This window comes from Euphorbia lathyris, chromosome 5, assembly GCF_963576675.1.
Source record: "Euphorbia lathyris chromosome 5, ddEupLath1.1, whole genome shotgun sequence".
Classification (NCBI taxonomy): Eukaryota; Viridiplantae; Streptophyta; class Magnoliopsida; order Malpighiales; family Euphorbiaceae; genus Euphorbia; species Euphorbia lathyris.
Genome location: NC_088914.1, coordinates 53,368,434 through 53,393,607, shown reverse-complemented (window position 1 = coordinate 53,393,607; position 25,174 = coordinate 53,368,434). Strand labels below are relative to the sequence as shown.

The following is a 25,174-nucleotide window of genomic DNA, read 5'->3' as shown; positions in this document are numbered from 1 at the left end:
AATGTTTTTTGTAATTTAATAATAAAATTGGAGATTAATATTTATAAATTCGGTGAATTTTTGGAATTTTTTGTATCTAATTCGTACAAAAGACAATATATTTTTAATATTTTTTTCTTATTTTTTTCACATCCCAACATATGTTTGTGATTTGTTAGTGATAAAATAATGCATGGTGTGAAGTGTAGATGACAAGATTCATGACCGAGAAGACAGTTTGATGAATTATTTCTCAAATTGACCCAATTTATCAACGTTAGGGGTAAAACTGCTTTTGGCTTCCAACATTAGGGATAAAATTGTACCATGTTAGACATTAGGGGTAATATTGCTCCTGACCCAAAACATTAGGGGTATTTTTACAACTTAACCCTTATTTTTGGACTAAATTTTTTTTATGGGACGAGGGGGGCAAATGCCCCCTTTGACCCATCTACATCCGCCACTGTATATAACGATAAAAAATATGTGAGGATCTATTCAAATTCCATTCATTTAACTTTAATAAATATCATAACCAATAGAACTAAAAAAAATTATAACACATTTAATTTTTTGTTGTAATAATTAACACAATATTTAAACCTCCAAACTACTATATAAACTAAATAAAATTTAAAAACATTTTTATTTCAAAATCATGGATTTATCAAAGATTCTTGAAGGCACGAGAAAAAGAATTTTGAGGAGAGCTAGAATTTGATTGAAAAAACATCGGCACAAAGTGTAGTAAATATTTTAAAATTGCAAGATTATATAGAAAGAGTATTATACAAAAACGGAGAGCAAGGACCCTTGCAAACATGTCAACATGGCCAGTAGATTATGACTTCAACAACTTCCAAAACTTATTATCAAGCAATTATAAAGCTATATATATTAATTTATTTACAATTTGTAAATTTAAATTATTTCAAAACAAAATATTAATATCACTATATGTAAATGATATAAATTTAAAAAATATTAAAATGTTGTACAAAAAAGTTATCCACCCGCGCAACGCGCGGGCACAATACTAGTTAATTAGTTATGCCTTTTGTACTTGCTAACGTTTGTTTGTATTTGGTACTGTATCTAAGCCTTTTTGTATGAAATAATCAAAACCGTAAGACGATTGTTAAATAGGATGAGCATTATCTTTTCATTATGCTTCTTTAGACTTCTAATTAATGTATTAAAATATAAGGTTGTTACAAGTTTTCCAAATAGGAGATAAGCATTTTGACATGAACATTAATCTTAAAAGGGTATGAACATAAAACTAAAACTTTTTATCATACTTTTTTTTTTAAATTTCATGTTGATCTGATGACCATTGAGTTTATTGAAGTCTATATATAAAATTAGGGTTAATACACATATTTGCCCCTGCGTTTTCACGGAAAAACAGATTTATCTTTAAATCAAATAAACCCACAAAACTATCCCTGAATTTTCCATAAACCTGCAATTATACCCTAATCTGACGGAGCTGTTAAACGGCGATGACATCAAACCTTCTTGTCTCCAAAAAAATTGGATGACGACAATCAAAATTCATTTGGTTTCTTATTGTTTTCTATTGCTATTGCTTTTGGATTAATTAGGAGGTTTAGACGCCATTTTATTAGGTTGATTGAGCTTTTATGAAAATGAATTTTGACCAATCTGTTCTTCTAACTTGCTTTTAATCGAAATTGAATGTGCATATTTTTTCTGTTTGTGATTGGTTGTTCTTTTCTGAAGTTTTTCTGGAGATAAGAATGTTTGATGTCATCGCCATTTAGCAGCTCTGTCAGATTAGGGTATAATTGCAGGTTTATGGAAAATTCAGGGATAGTTTTGTGGGTTTATTTGATTTAAGGGCAAATCTGTTTTTCCGAGAAAACACAAGGGCAAATATGTGTATTAACCCATAAAATTATGAAAATTGGTATACTTATTTTTTATTGAATGACATTGAGTTTGTTGATCGGATGGTCATTGAGTTTATTGAAGTCTGTATATTAAATTATGAAAATTGGTATACTTATTTTTCTACTAGGTTTTTTCGTTTATTAAACTTTGTTCCCTGTAAATTAGATTCTTTATATGAATTTTAGATGGATATGTATAATTTCTACAGGGAGAGGGAACATGAAACAGGGAACATGAAACTTAGTTCAATGTGATACAAGAATTCAAGCTTGTTGCGATAATTTAATTTGTCAAAATAAGTTATATTTTTGTCATAAGAAACTTCTTGTTACAAAGTGTTTTGTCACCATTCTAGTCACAATAAGCCCGTCTTAATAAGTTTTTAGTGACAAAATTATATTACCTCATAATTAGTTTTTAATTATTATTACAACTATAATTTGTCATTAATCTAGCTATTATGACAAAATTTAAATAACCGTGAAATATGATTTATTGTGACTACATAATGTAGTAAAAAAAATGTTACATACACACACCCCATATGCAAATGCCCATTGGGCTTGCAGCTTGTACAACACAGGCCCAACCCAACCCGTTAAATCGTATATCTTATTATCTATGTATCTTATATTAATCCCTGACACATCTCCACATGAAAATGCCCATTGGGCTTGCAGCGTGTACAACACAGGTCCAACCCGTCATGTGTTTTTAATTCTACAAATTTATGAGGTTGCCAAGACTCGAACCCTCGACTGTTTGGTCCAAGCAACTCTAATACCATATCATGGAACCGTTTGAACTAAAAGCTCAAGATGATTAAGGCGTAATCGTATATCTTATATTAATCTCTGACACATTCTAATCCCTAAATAAATATGAAAATTTGTAAATTGATTTACGAAACAATAGATTAGTCTAATTTGATAAATATTACTGTCATAATTTGGTTTTGTTTTTCATTTTTTTACTAATTGTAATTTTGTCATAATAAGTACATTAATTGCGAAAACAGTTATTTTATCGTATCAATGTTTCGTTACATCTTTATATATTTATGACAAAAATGACGTGACAATTTGTTTTTATCATAATACGTATTAAGTTCTACTTTCTTGTGAAAAAAAATTTCAACAAAATATTTTTTTCTCACGATTTCTTTTGGTTTTTTTATATTTTCTTACTAATTATTATTTGATCACAATAAATACATTAGTTGTGATAAAAAAAAATTATTTTTACGTATGAATTTTTATCACAACCTTATGTATTTATGACAAAAATGTGTGACAATTTTTTTGTCATAATATTGATTGACTAGTGCTTTATTGTGATAAATATTTGGACGAAACATTATTTTGTCAAAATTTTGTTTGGAATTTTCACATTTTTTTACTAATTATTTTTTGTCACAATAAGTACATTAATTGGACAAAAATTATTTTGTCAGACGAATTTTCGTCACAATATTAGATATTTGTTGTAGTGATATAGAAAGAAGCGGGAAGCTACATTGAGACGATTTTCTCGAAAAGTTTAAATTTTCTAATATCTTTTCCACTGTCAAACTGGTCGGACTACATCCTTTTACTTCCTTTTTCTCATGGAACTTGTATCCATGTAGTCTTTCTCTATTTTATGAATTTTGATTTCAACTTAAAACCCTTCAAAGTAAAAAAAAAAAAAATCGTTGATGAGATTTGATTGTTGATTTATCATTTATGAAATGATTCTCTTTTTTTGTGTGTTCGCAACTCATGCAGGTTTGAGTTAATGTCTGGACAAGTATTTGGTATTAAGTTTTTTATTTCTTCTTTTTTGCTACCTTTTTAAATGATTTTGGTGGGTGGTCCTAACAACTATAAATTGGATTAAAATTGTGAAAAAGAAGGTTATATTGAAGTGGATATAAAACTAATATTTTTAAATGTACTGTTTCTTAATTTCCCGATTACCTATATTTTCATGTGGGTGATGATCATATTAGCCTAATTGTAATTTAATTCGAAATTGGGTTAAATTTGAACTTATAGCTATTAACTTGGTTAAAGTATTTACGTTATAGTAATTTGCTTATTTGGTTTTCAAAAAGTTTGGTTAAAGAAAGCTTTAAAGTCCGATCTTTTAAGAGTTAAATTGATATTTTGTTTGTTTTTTATTTTTAGGTACATTTGAAATGCATGAATTAGCTAAGAATTAATCCATTATAAGTGATAGATTAGACTCAAATATAAGATGTAAGCATTGTGTTTCTCCTTTTCTTGACTTTTTTCTTCTAAAGAGGTAAACCAAGTGCCATTCTTAACCTTATCATGCGATTTGGGTAGTTATTTTTTTGTCATTTTGTTTGGATTAGGTATTAAAGATTTTTTTCCCATTTTGTTTAGGAGACATGCCAAAACAATTACAATAAACTACCTTATATATTTTATTAAAATGCAACCATTAAGTTGTCTATTTTGTATTTTTTTTAAACAAATTTATGTTCCAATTTTTAAAGTAAAACAAGTTTTTTTTACTTTAATTATTTTTTATATATAAATAAGTTCATTGCAATTAATATATAGTTTATCTAGGTGCAAATGTAAAAATTTAAGTGTTTGCATTATTTCATAAATTATTTAATTATTTTTGTTTCTATTATGTTTTTCAATTTATATTAATTTTTTAGAATATTAATTTTTTTATTTTTATTTAGAGATTTTATTCGATTTGAATATTTCAATATTTACATTACTAATTAATGCAAAACATAATTTTTTTACACTGTCTTCAAAGTCCATATCAATTTTGTTGTTGTTGAAGTTGATTGTTCAACAATTAATGTTAGGATTTTTTGGAACTTTTTTCCCTTATTTTATAATTCTTATTTTTATTTACAAATTATTTTATAGATCTTAATAATTAAAATAAAACAAAAAAAATAATTTGAATGACCATCAAATATCATGACATGTTATCTTTTTTGTCCTCATTAAATAATATTTATGGATGAACTTTTTCCAAAATTTCTTTACATGTTGTTTAATACTTTTATTTTTTTGTTGGTATACATTGTTTTTTTCTTTTTTCTAATTGTTTTAAAAAGTTATTTATGTAAATTTAAAAATATTATTACACTACTATAATTAATTATTTTGTTTTTTTATAACAAATAATTTTAAAATATGTACTTATTTGTTCATAATATTTTATTCAATAAAATAGAAGGTAATGGTAATTAAATTTATAGTAAATTAGAAAAAAAAAATGATTCACATACTTGATACACTACAAAAAAAAGGACCTTTAGCAACGAGATTTTGTCACTGTAGCGGCGGTGTTAACCACTCTATAATTATTAGCGACAATTTTCCAAACTGTCGCATAACCGTCCAGAATGCAGGCGTTGCAAAATTAGCAGCGATTTTATCTAAGCATCGGGGTAAGGTTTTGTAGCGACGGTTTATATTTTCCGTTGCTAAAAATATAAAAAGAATTATGAAAATGAACATCTTTAACAACGCTTTTTCTACTGTAGAGGCGGTTAAAACCGCCTCTAGTGTTATTTTTTATAATTTTCAGAATTTACTTATATTATTTGAAACTAAAAAATCATATAAAATCAATTAGAAGTTAATAAAAAAAAAACTTAATTAATAATAAGTACAATCACTTACAATTATAAATATTATTTATAATAATTGAAAAATTCAAATATTTCTTCATAAAATCAAGTTTAGTTTCTTACAAACATGTCTAAAACAAAAGATACAACATTAACATTAACATAACTCAACCCATGTAACTCTAAAAAGTTAAAATCTTGCTCTAAATTTGCTAACAATGTTCAGATGCTTATTCTCCATGTAGTTGGCAGGATATTTTCCATGAATATGCATCAAAACTGCAAATGGTGAAACGTCAACTTCAACTCATGCACCTGCAAATATCATTTACTTTATTCTTAGTAACCAATGAATGAAACCAGAAAAAGTTGAACATAAATTATAACAGACTGCAATCACACAACAAAATTCATAAACAGAAACACATCCTGAATGTCATACACATCTTTGTAAATGGACTCCAAGAAGGTAACATGTGCCTATAATAAGGGGTGTCGGCTAAAAAATTAACTTTCTTTTAGTACTGACATTCCCTACAACATATCATTTATATGTTATTACTAGTATTTAAATCATAGACTTTTTGTATGGCTTTGTTAAACTTAGTTGTTTAGATAGTAGAAACTTTGCTAATTCATAAGAATCTCATTCACCTGCGAACATAAACAAGAAAATCCAGTGATCAATAATAATGTGATTTATTATAATATTTTCAAGAGATAATATATTATAAACAATGCTATGAAAATAAATTCCAATATAAAATTCTTATTATACAACAATATGATGGTAAGGAACCTGACACTTACTTCATCAAGAAATTATTAACAGAGATTAAATGTAATTAAGCTAAACCAATGCATTACAAATTGTAAGTTCTGGTAAACCAATATGAAGGTTAGGAACTTGACACTTACTTCATCAAGAAATTACTAACAGAGCTTAAATATAATAAAAAATGTAATTAAGCTAAACCAATGCATTACAAACTATAAGTTCTCATAAACCAATATGATGGTTAGGAACCTGACACTTACTTCATCAAGAAATTTCTACTAGAGCTTAAATGTAATAACAAAGATGTAATTAAGCTAAACCAATGCATTACAAACTGGAATTTCTTTGTCATAAAGAGTTACTCAAAATCAATACATTACAAACTGTAATTTCTTTGTCATATTACTGATACATTTCTTTGTCAGTTCTTAATGCATTGGTTTTTAAATAGGAGAAAGCAATTACTTCAAGTTTTGTCCAATCTTATCGATGATGTACCAATACATATGAGATTACATGATTGATGCTATTTTTTTCCCAAATTAGAATTTTCCTATGAACCTTGAATTGAATGCTCCAAAATTACAGAATATGCCAACACAAAAAAAATAACATTAGAAAGAAAAATAACACCAAAAATTTGAAGAATTTGAATTATAGAAATGAGCATGGAATTGCATGGGGTGGTAGGAAAAGAAAAATTGATTCGTTCAACATACCAGAATTCTTGTTGTTCAATATGCCAGAATTAAAGTAAACACAAAGTTTGATAACATCCGAAAATTACCCATATGGGCAAAACCTAAAAAATCCATAGATACATGGATCAAATGGCGTAAAGGTATAGCCTTTAGACCATATCTGCCAAAGTCAAGGACGTGGCGTACATTAGAAGCTAATGTTAAATAGCGGGTCTTATGGATACGCCACGAGGATCTGACATACTACAAGGATAAGTATCTATCATCCAAGGCAGATGCGCCCGCGCCGCCACACAACCGTTTTCCTAAAAAATGGCGGTAATCAAATGACATTAATCAGTCTATTAAATGCTCTAACATCCGGACATAAAGAATGTATACTTAATACATTCAATGGCATTAAATTCAAGACTGTTCATTAACCACTCCGATAGTTACAGAAATCATGTATAAATACTTAAATCATGAGGTATTCAATGTACACTTTAGGATTCCCAACTTTGTGCTTACAGTTTATTCTTAAAATATTACTGACTTTAGCATCGGAGTGTCTTCGACCAAACCCAACGGTGCCTCACATAGGATCAAGGATTTTCTCCAAGTTATCAAAGTTCTTATTGTTGTTGATACTCATTTAAAACATACCTTAATTCCACTGAATTCTAACACAAAGCTTCGTAGATGATTGAGAGAGATCTAGCTAATCTGAGTATAGAAACAATATAAATAGACAGTATGATTTAGCTAATCCGAAAATCACAAAATTGCAGATTTAGCCAATCCAAAAAATGCAGAATTGCAGATTGCATATTTAGCCAATTAAAAAAAATGCAGATTGCAGATTTAGCCAATCCGAACACACAGAACCATCCAAACAAAGAAAATCCCATAACTAAGTTGAACTTTCACAATCAATTTGAAAATTCATTGATGCTACTTAAAGTCATGAAACTATATTTTCATCCAATAGCTAAGAGGTAACAAAATATGATAAAAGAATACATAGACTATAAAAAAAGGCGGCCCGGTCGCACTACGCGTCCCCGCTGAGCGAGGGTCCGGGGAGGGGTCCCACCACAAGGGTGTACTGGGGGCAAGCCTTCCCTTGCCAATTTATTTGGCAAGAGGCCGCTCCTAAGACTCGAACCCGTGACCTCTTGGTCACACGACAACAATGTTTACCTTAAATTAAAAGAATACATAGACTATATAAATATAAAATCAGATGCACAATAAATAATACCTTAAATTAAAATATGGGGATGTCTATCAACTTCATTTTATGCCCAAAATATAAGCTTAGAAGCATACACAAGAACATACTAGTAAAAACTTTTGAACATTTCAACATATTTGACATACCCAGGTAGCTACTCAGAATATAACAACTTCACAATGGCATGATGGAAACATCGTGGGAAGCTTGACACTTTCTGCAAAACGGTAAATGCAAAATCTTTTCCTCCATCTTTTGATAGCATCAAAACCAACTTTTCTAGCACTCTTGCATTCTTAAGTAGGAACTCAATAAATTTAAGCACGGACTTACATTTAGCATCTTGCCTCGAGAGGCCAATAATCTCAACAGTTTTCAAATGCAACAGTAAATAATTGACAACAGTTCCATTTGAATTCTAATAGTTCTCTCCCGAAGTATTCAAATCTGAAAGATCTGCACTCTGCAACAAACACCATAATAATCGATTAGATTTCAAATTAAGATTGGTTACAACAAATTTTACCTCGTAAACATCCAACTTTATGACTAATCTCTCAAGCACATGTGAGATACTAAGTGCACACAGAATTCCGGGAAGGTGCCCAAAATTAGGAGCATCCAGAGTCAATATTTTGTTGTTAAACCATGGATAAGATAGACCTTTCATCTTTACATCTCATAGAATCTTCAAGCATAATGAAAATGAATTTTTTTAGAAATAAAACTAAAAAACACAATTAGCTCTCCAATATTTGTCTATTTTACCTTGATAAAGGAACTTCCTATTGATAGTTCTCTAACATTTTTAAGCTGCGCAAGGATCTGCTTGGCCATATGTTCATGACACCACTTCAGGTACGGAGACATCTCAAACTCAAGAGCAACACAAATTAAAGATGGAAAATTCATCACTTTAAATATGCCATTACCCAAAGCATATAAGTATAATTCCTCAAGATTTGGACATGAATTTCAATTGAACTTCTTTGCATGACTTGTCTTAAGATTAACTTTTTCAAAAACTTTGAAGCAATAATAAGGCGATCAAAATTACAATTCTCTAATTCCAACAAACGCGGCAACTGACAACCATGTACAACATTTGCAATTGTTTCATCAGCCAAACAACCATTAAAATTCGCCTTGACAGATAATTCCTCAAGATTTAGGCATAAAATTTCAATACAACTTTCATTCTCTACTGCAATAATCAATATTTTCAATGATTTGGAAACAATTAAATAGTCACCTCCACCTCCTCCCCCAATCGGGTTTATTACCTCGGTTAGAATCAACAGAGCTTGGATTAATCCAAGACAAGGAAATAAGATGATTGAAACCAATGGCAATCGCCTGAATTGATTCCTCGATAATGGAAATCACTTGAAAATCAGATTGATGGATGATTAGACCCAAATATGAGATGAAACATAGAAGATTAGAGTCAAATTACAGACAGCAGAGATTTAGAATTGAAAATTGAATAACTGAGTTAGAACCAAACACTTCTATGATTTGTAGAAAACATAGCTTACAATAGATCCAGATGAAATAAAATGAGGGAAAGTGATGGAAACCGCATGAATAGCAGTGAGAGATAACTCGAAGCGATCTTCAAGCTGAGACGCAGATGACCTTTGTTGTCGGGAGAGAGAGAACTTGGGGAGGGACCGAGAAGAAGCTGATTTAGGGTTTATGAGAAAGAGATATGTAGGGTTATATAAAAAAAATTAAGAGCCAGAAGAGAACGGTGAAGGTTTGGGAGAAGAGGAAAGAAGAGAAGTAAGCAGGAACAGCAAGAAGAGGAGTGATAGAGAATTAGCGTTAGGGTTAGAGATTTGTTTCTAAAGGGTTGGGCCTGATAAACATTTAGCTCAAAACAAGTCTCAAATTAAAATAGAATTGTAACTACATTTAAACAAAGTGTTGATATTAAAGTGTTGAAAAATACTATTTTTTTTTTGTAGTGACACTACTTTCAAAAAAGTAATTTTAACGCACTCCATTTAGTCATATCATGTTTACTTATATTTTGATTTTTTAATTGAAACATATTCACACATCAAATTTGACTTTAACATATCTATTTGGATATGCATTAATAACATATCCTTTTTTTATGACACTATCCATGATATTATTTTTTTCATTAAATGTTTTGAATGATTAATGTGCATATGAAATTTTTTTCTTTAATTAGTAATGTGGATATTTCTATATAAACACTTTTTCCATTACATATTAAAACACATCTTTTTATTCTTCACTTAATATACTAAAGTTAAGATTTTTCTTTCTTATACATTTTTTGATACTAAGATAAATTACATTCCTTTACTTGTACTTTATTAGAGAGCTTCTATTTTTTATTTTTTTAGAAAAAAATGTAAATGTATTTAATTTTATACCACTTTTAAGAAACAAGTGTTTATAATAACCTTTAAATATATATTTATTTACTAAAAAAAGATTATTGAAGTTTGTACATTGACTAAATAACAATCAAGATTTTTTTTAACATGTCTATATGGATACGCTTTCATTTTATGCATTTTTTAGTCTTTACTTACTACACTTATTTTAAAACTCTTTTGAAGTATGGTATTCTTTTAACAATATTTTATTAAGATGTGTTATATATATATATATATATATATATATATATATATATATATATATATATATATATATATGTGTGTGTGTGTGTGTGTGTGTGTGTGTGTTGTCTATCACCTCTTTCTACTAGTGTTCACCATAAATATCAATATTCCAATTTCATATTATACTATTTTTTTATTTAAAATAATATGTATCAGCGTTTCTTCTTTTTGAGAATGTTTTATAATTAAATATAATATATATACTTTTATACAAGAAATGATATCTTCACTTTCAATGTAAAGACTTCCACAGTTACATTCAATTTTTACTTATAATTTAATGGTAAGAGAATAATAAATCTTAATTTTGTAAATCTCTTTCATTTTTTTTATCAATTCAATTTTAATATCATTCTTTATATATATATATAAAATTGTATTCTCATTGTTAACATAAACACTTATTTCATTATCTAAAGTTTTTTACTCTTGATTTATTCATTCACCTTATGCTATATTTCATCAACAATTTCTATATCTACCTTTAATTTACAACTTTTAATGTTCAACTATTTTTCGTTTTTTTAAATGTTCACTATGTTAATTCCATTTGCCACCTTCTTACCTGACATTCTTACTGGATTAATTAAACTTACCACCATCATACTATGTGGAAAGTGGAGCAATAAAAAATAAAACTTTTACATGTATGAGTATGGCTTATTTGATGCACGAATGTTTACTAGCACTAGCAATCCAGATCCATCCAGATCCATCCAGATCCATCCACTACTACAAACATAGCTGCACTTTTTTTAATCTAATATTTAATTGGTAAGTTGTTTAACATTAAATGAATAATTTTTTTTAATAACATATTGTAATTGAAAAAGTAGAAAGGTAGGTCGATATGATGAAATTGTTTTATCATGAGTAAAAGATGAAATTCCATAGACATAGACATGTTAAATCAATAGGTTCTACCTACCATTCAATAAAACTAGGGTGTACTATACTCATTTCTCAAGACATGAATAACATAATATTACTTTTTGAAAACCAATAAAAAAATCGAAAACAACTTCCACCCTTAGGTCTCCCATTTGAAAAGAAACCATTCACAGGAACAAGTTTCGAAAAAATAAACAGAGAGAGAAGCTTACCTGACAGTAATTGAACAACCTTAAGAGAACAAAATATTTTAAAAGCTTGATGGTTCCAAATTTAATTCTAGAAGGGACACAAAAGTTTGATAATGCAACCTTGAAGAACCTTGATGAAAACCAGTCAGCGGCTGTTTGAGACAATTAAGAGAAGAAACCCTTTTTTTTAAGGATGGGAATAACTTTGTTTTTTTGCAAGGGTTTATTTGGTAAAGGTAAAACCCTTAGCGGTAAAATATATAATTTAATATTTTCAATAAGGTAAAAAGGATTAAATTATATATATATATAATTTGCTCAAAATAGGGTTATTACACATGTGTCTGCAAATTTAATTGGTACCTGCAAATACTCTTGCAAACAGCTTTAAAGAACGACATAAAGTCTCACCTGGTATGAATAAGATTTATGATGTTGAAACTGTATTTTAGATTCAAGTTATGAACTTAGTTGACGATCCATCTAACATATCATTTAAGGTGGTTTACATTTTTAAGGATACTCTCCTCACACCTAAAAAAGAAATTCGAAGTCCAGATTCAACACCTTCTACTAATTTGAAGTCTCATTATTCTTTGCCACAATGAACAAAAAGGAATATTCAGTTCATACCTCACACCTAAAAAAGAAATTCGAAGTCCAGATTCAACACCTTCTATTAATTTGAAGTCTCATTATTCTTTGCCACAATGAACAAAAAGGAATATTCAGTTCATAGATCAACCATCAAACGTACAACAACCATCGATAGAAAATTCAAAGAAAAAAAGACGAAAGGGGTATGTATATAAATATTTGTGCTTTAAAAAAATAATTTTAATATTAATATGTTCTTTTATGAGACCCCAACTTCATCAAAAAAAAAGAAGTAATAATACCTCAATAATTAACCTTAAGGTTAGTTTGTTTACTTTCTGTTAAATTCAATTATTTCATCCAACAAGAACCAATGACAATTTTAAAAATGAAATAGGCGAACACCATGAGGAGAGTGACAAAAAGAAGTATTTATGAGATTACGAGAAAAGATATTTCGTTCATGGATTCTCACTCTTTTAGATTTGTCATTCTTTAGCATGGACGAAAAGAGGCAGAGAGATGGTGAATATGCAGTTTGGTCAACAAAGGTGGAGAGGGAGATACATAAGTGACTTTATATAGTGTGAGTGTTTCAAGGTTGAGTATGAGTTTTGATGATTGTTGTATGACGCCGTATTTTATACATATACATATTAAAGCAGAATAAAAAGATATACTCACATTATAATGACGTATTTGATACAAACGACAATCATACATATCGTTTATCATTGAACTTTTTCTTTTTCATTTTGTTAAGTAATTTTCATAAAAGATTATATTATAAAAACTTCACTTTTTTCTACCATATTATTTAATTATTTTCTGAGTTATTTTCCTACCCGAAGAGGGTATCTTCTAGTTAATAATTAAATATTAAAACCTAAACATTATCAATATTTGCAAAATTAAAAATTCAACATTACATGATAATTAAACACTTGACTATATTGTAAGATAGATCTATTTCTCATCCACAATATTCGTCGTATATTTTATAAGTAAATTATTCCATAGAGTTTATCCTCTATTTAATGGCTAAGATCGTTCTAGTAGGTAATCATTCTTCGAAGCATTAATACTTTATAGTACTCAAATGTCTAATTTATAACGATCTCAGTTTTGTACGATCGAGTAAGGATAAGTACGATGAACCTCATACAACAAACTTGACTCCGTCCATCTTAAAAAGATGATAGTTTTGAATTTTTTTTCCTATGGATAATTCCCCTTTGATTATCTAATAATAACCTAAGAATAAAGCTTTCAATTTATCAATAAGCATAAAGAATTTGAAAATATTTGAACATCGACAGGAATATATCTTTCAATCAAGCCATTCGGCCATTCCTCTAGAACAAATTAAATGACATAGAATGCATATGGTATGTGCAATAAGTATATTGGAAACTATCCCTTTGATTGAAATCTTGTTGGAGTAACATGGGTTTCCCCAAATACCTAAATTGTAGTAAATTTATAATGAAGCATCTATTCAGTGCACTCACTCTTATTCATTATAAAAATTTATCGTTTTTCTAGAGAAGTTTTAGAATGCAATGATAAAGTAATAAATCCATTAGGAAATATAGATGTTTTTAAAGAAATCATGATAAAAATGTCTTCAAATACATAAAATTTTCACATATGATGTCAATTTTTACCTACAAATATAAGTCTTTTTCAACGAATTTTCATCTCAATTCAAGAAACGTAGGACGAAGCACATAATCAAATAGACCAAGTTTTCTTGCAACAAGTATCACAATCATCTGCGCCAACTTATCGTAGAAAATACGTTGGTAAAAAACATGAAGAAGGTACAGAAAGTATGTATAAAGACTACTTTGCTAACAAACCGGTTTATAACGAAGATTTTTTCCGTAAAAAGTCTCGCATGAGTTGACCATTATTCCTACGTATAGTAAAAGCCTTGGATATACGCCTCGGATATACACATATTTATCTATGAAAAGGCCGATGAACGATGAGATGAATACATCAGAATTGCAAAGTGCACTTATATGAAAAGACCTAATATTGCTGATATTCATCACTTGTTCCAAATGCAAGAAACCCATAAATTTTCTAAAATGCTTAGGATATAGCATAAATTTGGTGTTGCTATATCAAACAACAATCACAATGTATTGAACGGATCGACTTTGTTTGTTTCGTGACAAAATATAACATTACACTATGGATAATAAAACCTACAAGATGAGACACTACATCAATTGCATTTATGAAAAACTTTCCACATGAACTTGAACCTAAGGTGACCTTTAAACAAAAATACAAGAGTGCACGAAATAATGTTGAACGAGCATTCAAAATTCTCCAAACCCATTTTGCGATAATACATAGAACAATTAAGCTTTGGCACCAAACTCCAAAATTTTATGGAGGCTTATATAATACTACATAACATGATTTTCAAACATGAACAATAGTGATCCTCCAAAAATATTTAAACCATCTAATATTAAAAACCTGCAAGAAATATATACACCAAATTTTGCCATAGTTCTATAGAGCAAATCATATCAATCTTACGACATTATAGAATCACTAATCTAAATAGTTAATCATCTTAATAAATATAATTTTTTTTCATATACAATCCCATACAATTATGCATTTTTAACTTTTTATAACAATATACTATTTTTCAATCCGTTTCGAGACTAAAACTTTGTTGTTGTCATTAAACTATTTTTCAATCAAAATTAATTATTAAAAGTGTACTTTTTTCGATTAAAAATTATTCATTACTTTTTTTACTTGAAAATAAATAATTAATTACATTTTTAATATAATATTAAGTATTAAATTAATTTATTTATTATATAAATATTTTTATATGGTATTTACAAATATTGAATAAATTGTTATGTTAGTCAAAATTATTAATAAGTACAAATACCCTTAACGTTTACAACCAATAGCAATTTTACCCTTAACATTTAAAATGGTATAATTTTACCCCTAATATTGACAACCAAGAGCAATTGTACCCTACCATTAGCAAATTAGATCAATTTGAAAAATAATTCAAACTGTTTTCTCAATCCCTAATTTTGTCATTTGGAATTCAAAATGAAGTCTTTTTTTCAAAACCAAATGATATGCAATTAATAAAAAATAAAATATTAATATTTTATAATATGTCTAAAATTAATCAAATTTACAACATTTGGAATAAAATTTATCTCTTGAATGTAAGTTTATGAATAAAAATACACTATTTTAAATATTAGGAGTAAAATTGCTTATGAACAATGTTATCAGAACCGGACCGAACATCAAACCGGATTGATGACTGGGTCACGGGTCACTTGGTCGGACCGGATGGCTCGGATTGGTCGAACCGGATGACGTAATAAATAAATAAATAATATTTATATATATTAAGTATATATAATTAATTTAAAATTATTTTTTATACATTATATATATCTAAAATAAATTATAAACAACGTTTGGTTTGTTTTTTTTTTATTAATTTGAGTCTTAAATATATAATGAATAAATTAAGTTCAGAATAAATTGAAATATATCAACGTATTCTATGTCATAATATCTTTTTAAAAATATATTATAAATTTAAAACGGACAAATAATGAATGAGAAATTGATGCTCAAAATGAATGACTTGAAATGGTTTGAAAGAAGATAAAATGGAATGAAGCATTCACATCCCACATAGAAAAGAAAGAAGAACCTTAACTAGTTTATAAGTAAATAGGCTTTACAAGCCTTTAACCAATTACTAGGGAAAAGGCTATCTCACGCGCAGGGGGTGCAATCAAATAACTGTCGGGTTAGGGGCGCACCCGGACGACGTGGGCGACGCGAATGCTGAACCGTGGTAAGCTACAATTACTTGGGGACTTTTTGCTATTTACATCATTTTTTTTCCCGCCTAATTATTCTCAAATTAACAGCCTGAATTAATTCAAAAACTGAAATTTACCAACCCAACCCCGCCTAAAAATTAAATTTACCAACCCAACCCCGCCCATTTTCCCTTCAGAAACCCCGCCCATTTTTTTCGTTCCCTTCAGCCGCGAGAGACCCGGGGTCGCACCGGTTCCCAGTTCCCGATCCAATCCCGGGTCTCTCCGGTCTTTTGCACATCGATATACTCGGACCGGCTTCCTCACCGGTTCCCGGTCGGACCGGCCGGTCCGGTCCGAGCCTGACAACATTGCTTATGAATATAAATATTATGAGTATTTTTACACTCATCCTATTATTAATTATATATTAATTAAATAAATATATAGTATATTACAGTAAATAGATGAGATTTTTAATTATTAGTCCCTCTGTTTCATATTATATGTATTTTTAGAGAGTTGTATAGAAATTAAGAATATTGGAAAAAAGATTGCTCCTTATATATTGATTTCAATATTTATTTATTCTATAAGAAGTCCATTATTCTAATTAATTTCCGTAAATGTGCAGAAAAAAATGACTTAATATATTCTAATCATATAAAATGACATGTAGTATAAAACAAAAAAGAATCTCTTGAAAGAGATGTAATAATATAAAACAGAGGTAGTATGTTTTTTCATGTTTTTTCATTTAAAACGCAAAAAAAAAAAAAAGAATTAGACACCACTAGTGTGGTGCTCTTAACATAATAACATTATGAAAAAATCTCTAATGGTTATCTACCCCATTATTTGAAAACACATCCAAAATAACTATTAGAGCAACTGCAGTGGACGAGTTAATTGTGTAAAAGTGATACAAAATAATGGATTATTGCATTGTAGGTACCTGCATCACTTCAAGAGAGAGAATTGGCGCATCAGAAAAGTGATGCAGAAAAGGAGAAAAACCATCTTTAATCTCATGTGTGTAGCATCCATCCACCAGCGGCTGAGATCGCGCCTCAGCTGGCGCGTGTGCGACACGCGCGCTTGAGGCGCGTCGCAACCGTAAAAATGGACTGCGTATTATATTTTTTTTTTAAAATTTGAAATAGCAGGCGGCGCACATGGGGTTGTTGGTTATTGTTTTTTTAAAAAAATAGAATATATCCGTTGTTATGTATTGTTGGTTTTATTGTTTTTAATATATATATATAACGGATATAAAAAATGGTAACCTTTTAACAACTCATTTTTTTTTAAATTTCATTATAAACACCCTATTCATTTTATTTTTTCATATGACCCAAATCCTTACACAACAAATAAACTCACCTAAATCCTTTAGAAGCATGGATAAACGTCAAGGCAAGAAAAAATCCTCGGAGAAAAATCGTTATTCTGATTCGCAACACCCTAATCCTTTCCAAATGCCAAATCGAAATACTTCGAATATGCAAATATCTCCCATGAGGAGATCTCCGCAACCCGGATTTCCTCAAAATTACGGTAATTTTGTGCCAAACCATCAAAACTTCAACCATCCCGAGGTTCATTACGCCAATATGACCCAATATAATGATAGTCAACCGATGAACTATCACCTCCAAAATTCGGGTTATATTGATCCGTATCTTTCATTCAACAGTTCAAGAAGTTCAGTTTTCGGATCGCAGTCGCCAAATCTTGACTCGCCAAATCGGGATGTTGTCGATCTTGATGATGAAAACGACGACGACATAGAAGAAGAGATTGACAAATCACTTCTCGGTGAACATGTTGCCGAGCCAAAAAAGAAGCAAAAACAATATAAATAGACGCATGAACTAGAAGACTTATTATGTAAATGTTTTTTATCAATTTCTACAGACAATGTTGTTGGTTCGGCTCAAAAGGAAAGACAATCCTGGACTCGAATAAACAATATGTTCAACGAAGGGAGGCCCAGAACTTCGGAAGCACTCACAGGTGGTAAGGGTAAGAATAAATTTTTACGAATCAGTAGAGAAGCCAATAGATTAGTTGGTTCATTTATGAAAGTGCAGAATTTGCAATTAAGTGGGAAAGGGGATAATGAACGCGTTGAACATGCTCGATCTCTATACCGAGCGAAATGGAACACAGCATTCACCTATATCCATTGTTGACGAGTTTTATGCAATGAACCTAAATGGCAGAACTATATTCTGTCGAATGGGGGAACCGTTGGAGGTGAAGAGTTTGCCGAAACAGAAGAGAAACGTGAACGACCACCGGGAATTAAGGCGGCGAAGGCGGCGGCTAAAGACAAAGGCAAACAAAAGGCAACATCATCTGTCATCAGTGATGATCTATCTCGTGTTGAAAAATGCATAAAGAAAAAATGCTAGCGGCGAAGGAAGTGTCACGGGAAAATGACGTTGTTGCGACGCACATTATTAGTTTTTAATACACATTATTTCAATACACCAACACATAAACTAAAAAACATATTATTTCAATACACCAACACATAAACTAAAAAACACATTATTTCAATACAACACATAAACTAAAAAACACATTATTTCAATACAACACATAAACTAAAAAACACATTATTTAATACAACACATAAACTAAAAAACACATTATTTAATACACCAACACATAAACTAAAAACTACATTAATCCCTCATATCAATCCCAACGAACTGCTCGGTCTCAAAAATCTCTACAGCTTCATGGATTGTGACGATATAATCAGATGGAAGACTTGCCCATGGTGTTTCAACACGTCCTCATACTTCACTGCAATTATTTTTCTACGCACTTGCTCGTTGGAGAGAAATAGATGCACAACGAAGAGATTGCCAATTTGCACATAAAGAACTTGGATAAGCATCATGAAGCTCATGAAATGCAGTAGACGGTGTCACTTTTAGAAAAAATATTACAGAAATATTTTTTCTTTGTGTATAATTTGCTCTAAAAACCCTCGAGTTTTCAAACAACAATCGTGAAAAATATGCATTTCATGCATCAAGTGGCATAAATCATTTCATAAATATTTGTACGTTTGCAGGAATAGTACCCCCACATAGACCGTCACACAATTCAGATAAAGAAAATTTTATTGGTATGTAATGAATGTAGTATAAGAACCAACACATGTGCATTGAGCTCTTGGGGAACTCTCCACTTATTGGAAGTTTGAAACAAGACATAAACGGGAAATCGAGATGAAACATTTCCGGTGGAATAAATGTTTGTCTGTAAGAGCGGACAACATCATATTGATATTCAATCATCTTTTTGAGTACACTCAGATTGATTGAGGGTTGTGATGATGATATATTCCATGGGGAAGTTTGATGGATCCATTTTCACAAGTGGGTGATACTGGAGGCTGAGATAAGTGAGTCTTATAGAAAGCAAAAATCCCACTATCCCATGTGCTATCCTTGTGAATCATTACAGAACTCACTATCTCATGTGATATCCTTGTAAATTATTACAGAACCCATTATCCCATGAGTTATCCTTGGAAATCATTACAGAACTCACTATCTCATGTGCTATCCTTGGGAATCATTACAAAACACCAATATCTCATGTGCTACACTTGTGAATTATTATAAAACACCACTATCACATTTGATATCCTTGGGAATCATTACACAACACCATTATCACATGTGCTACCCTTGTGAATAGTTACAGAACCCTTGGAAAGGATTACATCTATAAATTTCAACAAGTCATATGAATTTTCTCAATACAAAATATTCATCTATTTCTTGACAAACACCTTATAAAATGTCCAATTTCAATTACGATGACTTCTATCAAGACAACAAGCAACTTCTGTAAATTTGTGGAACGAAAGAGATGATCTTATTGAGCAAGCTATCACACAAGCAATTGTCGAACCATTGGCACCAATTCGTCGTCAGCGACATATCAACCGTAATCGTAAAGGAGCCGACCATTTATATAAAGATTACTTTACTGATGCACCGGTATACAACGACCAAATATTACGAAGAATGTTTCAAATGAGTAGACCATTGTTCATATGTATAATCGAATCATTGGAGAACCATATAGTCTATTTTACACCGAGAGTTGATGCATTATGGAGGATGGGATTCACACCCATTCAAAAATGCACCTCAGCGTTACGTATGCTAGCTTATGGAGAAGCCGCTGATCGTGAAGATGAGTACATCAGGATTACTAAAACCACATCATTAGAATGTCTATCAAAATTCTGTCGGGCCATTGAGATTTTCGGTCCAGTATATATGCGTAGACCAAATGCTGATGACGTTAAACGCTTATTCTCTATGCACGAGGATATCCATGGATTTCTAGGTATTTTTGGGAGTCTTGATTGCATGCACTAGTTTTGAAAGAATTGTCCTATTGGATGGCAAGGACAATACAACCGAGGGGAAGGCATGCCTATAATTATGCTTGAAGCTGTTGCTTCACAGGATCTTTGGATATGGCATGCATCCTATTGTTAAAGACGAGCAAAACACATATTATAGGAATTATCCTCCTGAAATTTTTGAAGCGAAAGTCATTGAGGACATTGCACGAGAAAACCCTCCGATTGTTTTCGAAAACCTAGTTAAACAGAAATTGGCAATTTACAATAGAACGACACATACTGTGCTAACTAATAATCGTTAAGCATATATTACAACGTCATGGAATGAGAGATCTCAACCAAAAATCCAACTATTCAGTTACTTAATATTTTATGTGTTCTAATGTTATTATTTTTTATCATCACTTAATATTTTATGTGTTCTAATGTCATTATTTTTTTATCATCCATTTTTTCGTGCTTTTAATGTAATTTCCTCGTTTTTAAATCTTGTATTTTATTCCATTTTGTATTCTCGTGTTTTATTTCAATAAAAAAAAATATCGTTTGTAATATTTTTTATTTTTGTAATTAATTATATTTTGTAATTATTATAGATATAATTTATATTTAATTTTTTAACCAATTTATATATTAATATAATTATTTAAATTGAATGATGAAATGATTAGATTAATTGTTTGATGTAAAGAAGTAATAATTTATTTAAAATATGTAAGAGTTTTATAACAAGTGGGTTACAAATTGATATACAAATTAGTTTAATAGAAAAGTAGTCGAGTGTATTAGATTTTTTTGAAAAAAGAGGGATTTTTTTGGATATAATACAAAAATTGTATCAGCCATGGTGGGTGCTCTTATACTTGCTCTAAACTAATCACTGTTGTCACAACAATTTGGGAAAGGTTGTCTATAGTTTCGGAAAAGAAAGGACATCAGTTTGAACTTTTTATAATAATATCATTTTTATTGAATTATTATATCTAATTTATACCGGTAGTTCATACTTTCAAAATAATTAATTTAAAATTTAGCCTAAATTGTTGACATTAACATTAATAAGCAAAAAAAAAAAAAAAGGTAAAATATTAACAAAATGTTATGTTGAAAGAATCAAATAGAGAACATTATAAAAAGATTGATGGAGAAAAATAGTCTTGGTAAAATAGTGGTAACCGTAGGAGATGCATAATGTCAAATTGCCAATACAGCAATAATCTTCATGTTGGTCAGAATAACTCTAAAAAACGCACAAAAACGACACTAACTATCGTTAGATAAATACAGCAGTAGGAGGCACTCAATGTGTAACAAAATGACTGAAAAATTAAGCAAATGCATACAGAATTTTGCAAATCCGTTTGTAATAGCCATTAGTTGGCAGAGATCCAAACTTTTAGGAACGGCCGTTAAACAAACATGGTGAAAATGAGAGCATATAGCTAGAGCAAAGTTAACCACAAAATAAACAGTAGTGTCTCAGACATCCAAGGAAGGATCTAGCAGCATACGCTCTCAAGCCCCGCAAAAGGCGAAAGCACTTAGGCGGCCACTGCGAATGTTTTGAGAAACAAGCCTTAAGAATTATCATCATCGACATCATTATTCAAATCATTCAAAACAAAAATCAGAATCAAGCACAAATAAATTAAATTAAACGCATATTCCATCCTATAATGATCAGCAAGAAGCAAAACAAAAAATGCTGACAAAGTGAAAAGAATGGATTCAAGAATATGAGGGACTTGTTCATCCCTAAAGCACAATTGATCTGCTAAAGAGGCAGACAAGTCCCTAATAAATAATAAATTAACGAAAGAGAATCAAACCATAAGTAGATGAGATGAGAAGAGAGGCTCAGACATCCAAGGAAGGATAAAAGCAGCATTAGCTCTCAAGCCCGGCGAAAGGCGAAAGCACTTAGGCGGCCACTGCGAATGTTTTGAGAAACAAGCCTTTGGGTCTATCATCATCGCCCTGAATTCCTTCTCAATTCAATCAACTACAGAACTGAACCATCTAAACAAACTAGAGACACGAAAATGAAAATAGCACTACTGATTAATCGCAGTCACGGAGACGATCTCTTAAGAAGCTGTGTGAGACGAACATTATATAGGGAGCAGGTTTGGGATTTTAGGTTTTCAAGAGTTTGATGGACGGCTGTGATTTCTTGGTTGGAACAATCTCGAAGAATCACTTTCGATTTTGGGCCGCCCACCTGCGCACTATCGGCCATCTAATAATTCCAGGAACCCATCAGACCCATGTACAATATTTATGGGGTATTTTATAAGTTGAAGAAATTATTTACTTTTTCCTCTTCAGAAAGAAAAATATATTATTTCCGTTTCTTTTAAGCAAACATTTTCGATTTTTATAAAGTAAATATGATCTCATTCAGGCTAACATCAATTTCACCCACTTCTTTTCTCTTAAAAAAAAAACTCTTAATATTTGATATCAAAATTTTATTTTATAATCTGGATATATTAAGAATTTCATTTTAGCATACGATATTTACCAAAACGACCGCGTATTCGTAGTGGCGGATCCGTAGTCAAACCTACGGGAGACCCGCCATCATGCCTCGATCCGCCCGCCGAACAGTTAAGTCGATTCTCAATAAAGGCAACTAATAACCCATTAATGAGCCAACGGTCATACTTGAATGAAATTAGTAACTGCCATTAATGAGGCATTAATGGAGACTCTCTAGTTTCTAGGAGTTACGACTACATGACTATAAATAGCTTGCATTCCAAGCTATTGAGGTACACACACTCTCGCTCTCCTAAACCCTACTCTTTCAATACAGTTTATTCTTTTACTATATATTGACTTTGGCATCAGAGCTTCCCCCGTCGAACCCAACGACGCCCCCCGTAAGGAAGGAATCCGGTCGAAAGTTCATCACCAGATATCAATTGGTGCGGTGAGCGTGGAAGTTCTAATGAAAAAAAGGACTCAGTTCACAACCCAAATATGGCAAGTGGGGGGTCTAACCCCACAACCGGAGCTACAATACCACCCATACCACCATCAATTAATCCCACTGCAAACGCTGGTCGCGTTGATCCCAATGCACCAATCGTCCATGACGAAAGGGGCATGTCGCCAGAATCCTTTTGGGAGATTTGCGCAGGTACCATAGTGAGAGAATATGGACCCATTATGGAAGGCCGATTGAGGGCCTATCTAGAGAACCAAGATGTAGGTGGACCCACGATAGGAACTATCCCCTCATTGAATCGTCGTCAACCGCCGAGACCGACCGTATCACAATGGCAAAACGCCTACGTTGGACCCAATGCTCACCGAGATTCGTCATTTTTTCTCTCTCAACCTGTGGATTCAACAATCGTTAATCCGGAGCTCGCTAGCAACCTGGCAATAAACCGAAGGTTATTTCCCGATATACCGGAGGGAAATCGTAGGAACGATCAACCTCCCCCGAGGAACACAACAAACCCAGGGATCACCATTGGCGGACCTCAAGCTCCTCCAGTACAAACTGGAACGTCGGCGGGTCAGGGACGAAATAACACTGTGGCGGATCAACTGGAAGACAGGTGTGATGGTCATAGACATAAGAGACGAACCAGATCCCATAGGAAGGGACGATCCGAATTGCGTCCACATCACAAGCGCCGAACTGGATCCCCCCGACGTGGAAGATCTCCCCACCTCCCGAGCGGATGGAGAACGAACGCCGAGCTGAGTCGCCTCACCAGGTCATTCAACACCCGCCACCAAATCAAGGAGGAGGCGGACGGTCTCCACCAAGAGGGTGGGGTGGTGGCGGAAGACGGTCACCATCAAATCCTTCATCAGAATCCAGCTCCTCTTCATCGCAACGAAGCAGGTCTCGTAGTAGGAGACGCCCCAGGAGGGATCAAGGTTATATCGCGGATCAGATCAGGGTAAAGATACGTAGGCAAAACGAGGAGAATGCTAGGCACAATCCATTCGCCAACCGAGAATCGCCCTTCACTGCGTGGATTGAAGCCGAAGAAACTGATAGGAATTTAAGATCCCGAACATACCAGCCTACTCTGGCGAGGATAATCCCGAAGCCCATGCAAGGAAGTATCGCATGTTGCTTGGTCTTAACCATGCAAGTGAAGCACTATTGTGCATGATGTTTATCACCACGCTAAAAGGTCCAGCATACGATTGGTTCCAATCCCTCCCCCCGAGATCAATAAACAATTGGGATCAGTTGAGTAGGGAATTTTGTGCAAAGTTCGCAGGATGCATTCCGCCAGTGGTTAAATCGCGAAAGCTCTTTGAGCTAAAGCAAAAAGAAAATGAATCTCTTCGAGAGTATGTCGACAACTTCAATAAGTTATGCATTCGCATTGTTGATGTGGATCTCTCC

The 25,174-nt window shown here is 31.6% G+C and overlaps 1 long non-coding RNA gene and 3 other non-coding genes across 4 annotated transcripts; all 4 read right to left on the bottom strand.

Annotated features, from left to right (window-relative positions):
- Positions 1–22,051: 22,051 nt before the first annotated feature.
- On the bottom strand, positions 22,052–22,885 carry LOC136230400 (uncharacterized). The gene is made up of 2 exons (XR_010689370.1): positions 22,623–22,885; positions 22,052–22,345 (listed from the first exon to the last, which is right to left on the bottom strand). It is a non-coding gene; the product is annotated as an uncharacterized lncRNA (long non-coding RNA).
- On the bottom strand, positions 22,269–22,392 carry LOC136231742 (small nucleolar RNA SNORD14). Its single transcript, XR_010690107.1, has one exon. It is a non-coding gene; the product is annotated as a small nucleolar RNA SNORD14 (small nucleolar RNA).
- On the bottom strand, positions 22,453–22,557 carry LOC136231693 (small nucleolar RNA snoR99). Its single transcript, XR_010690062.1, has one exon. It is a non-coding gene; the product is annotated as a small nucleolar RNA snoR99 (small nucleolar RNA).
- On the bottom strand, positions 22,647–22,771 carry LOC136231743 (small nucleolar RNA SNORD14). Its single transcript, XR_010690108.1, has one exon. It is a non-coding gene; the product is annotated as a small nucleolar RNA SNORD14 (small nucleolar RNA).
- Positions 22,886–25,174: the final 2,289 nt, after the last annotated feature.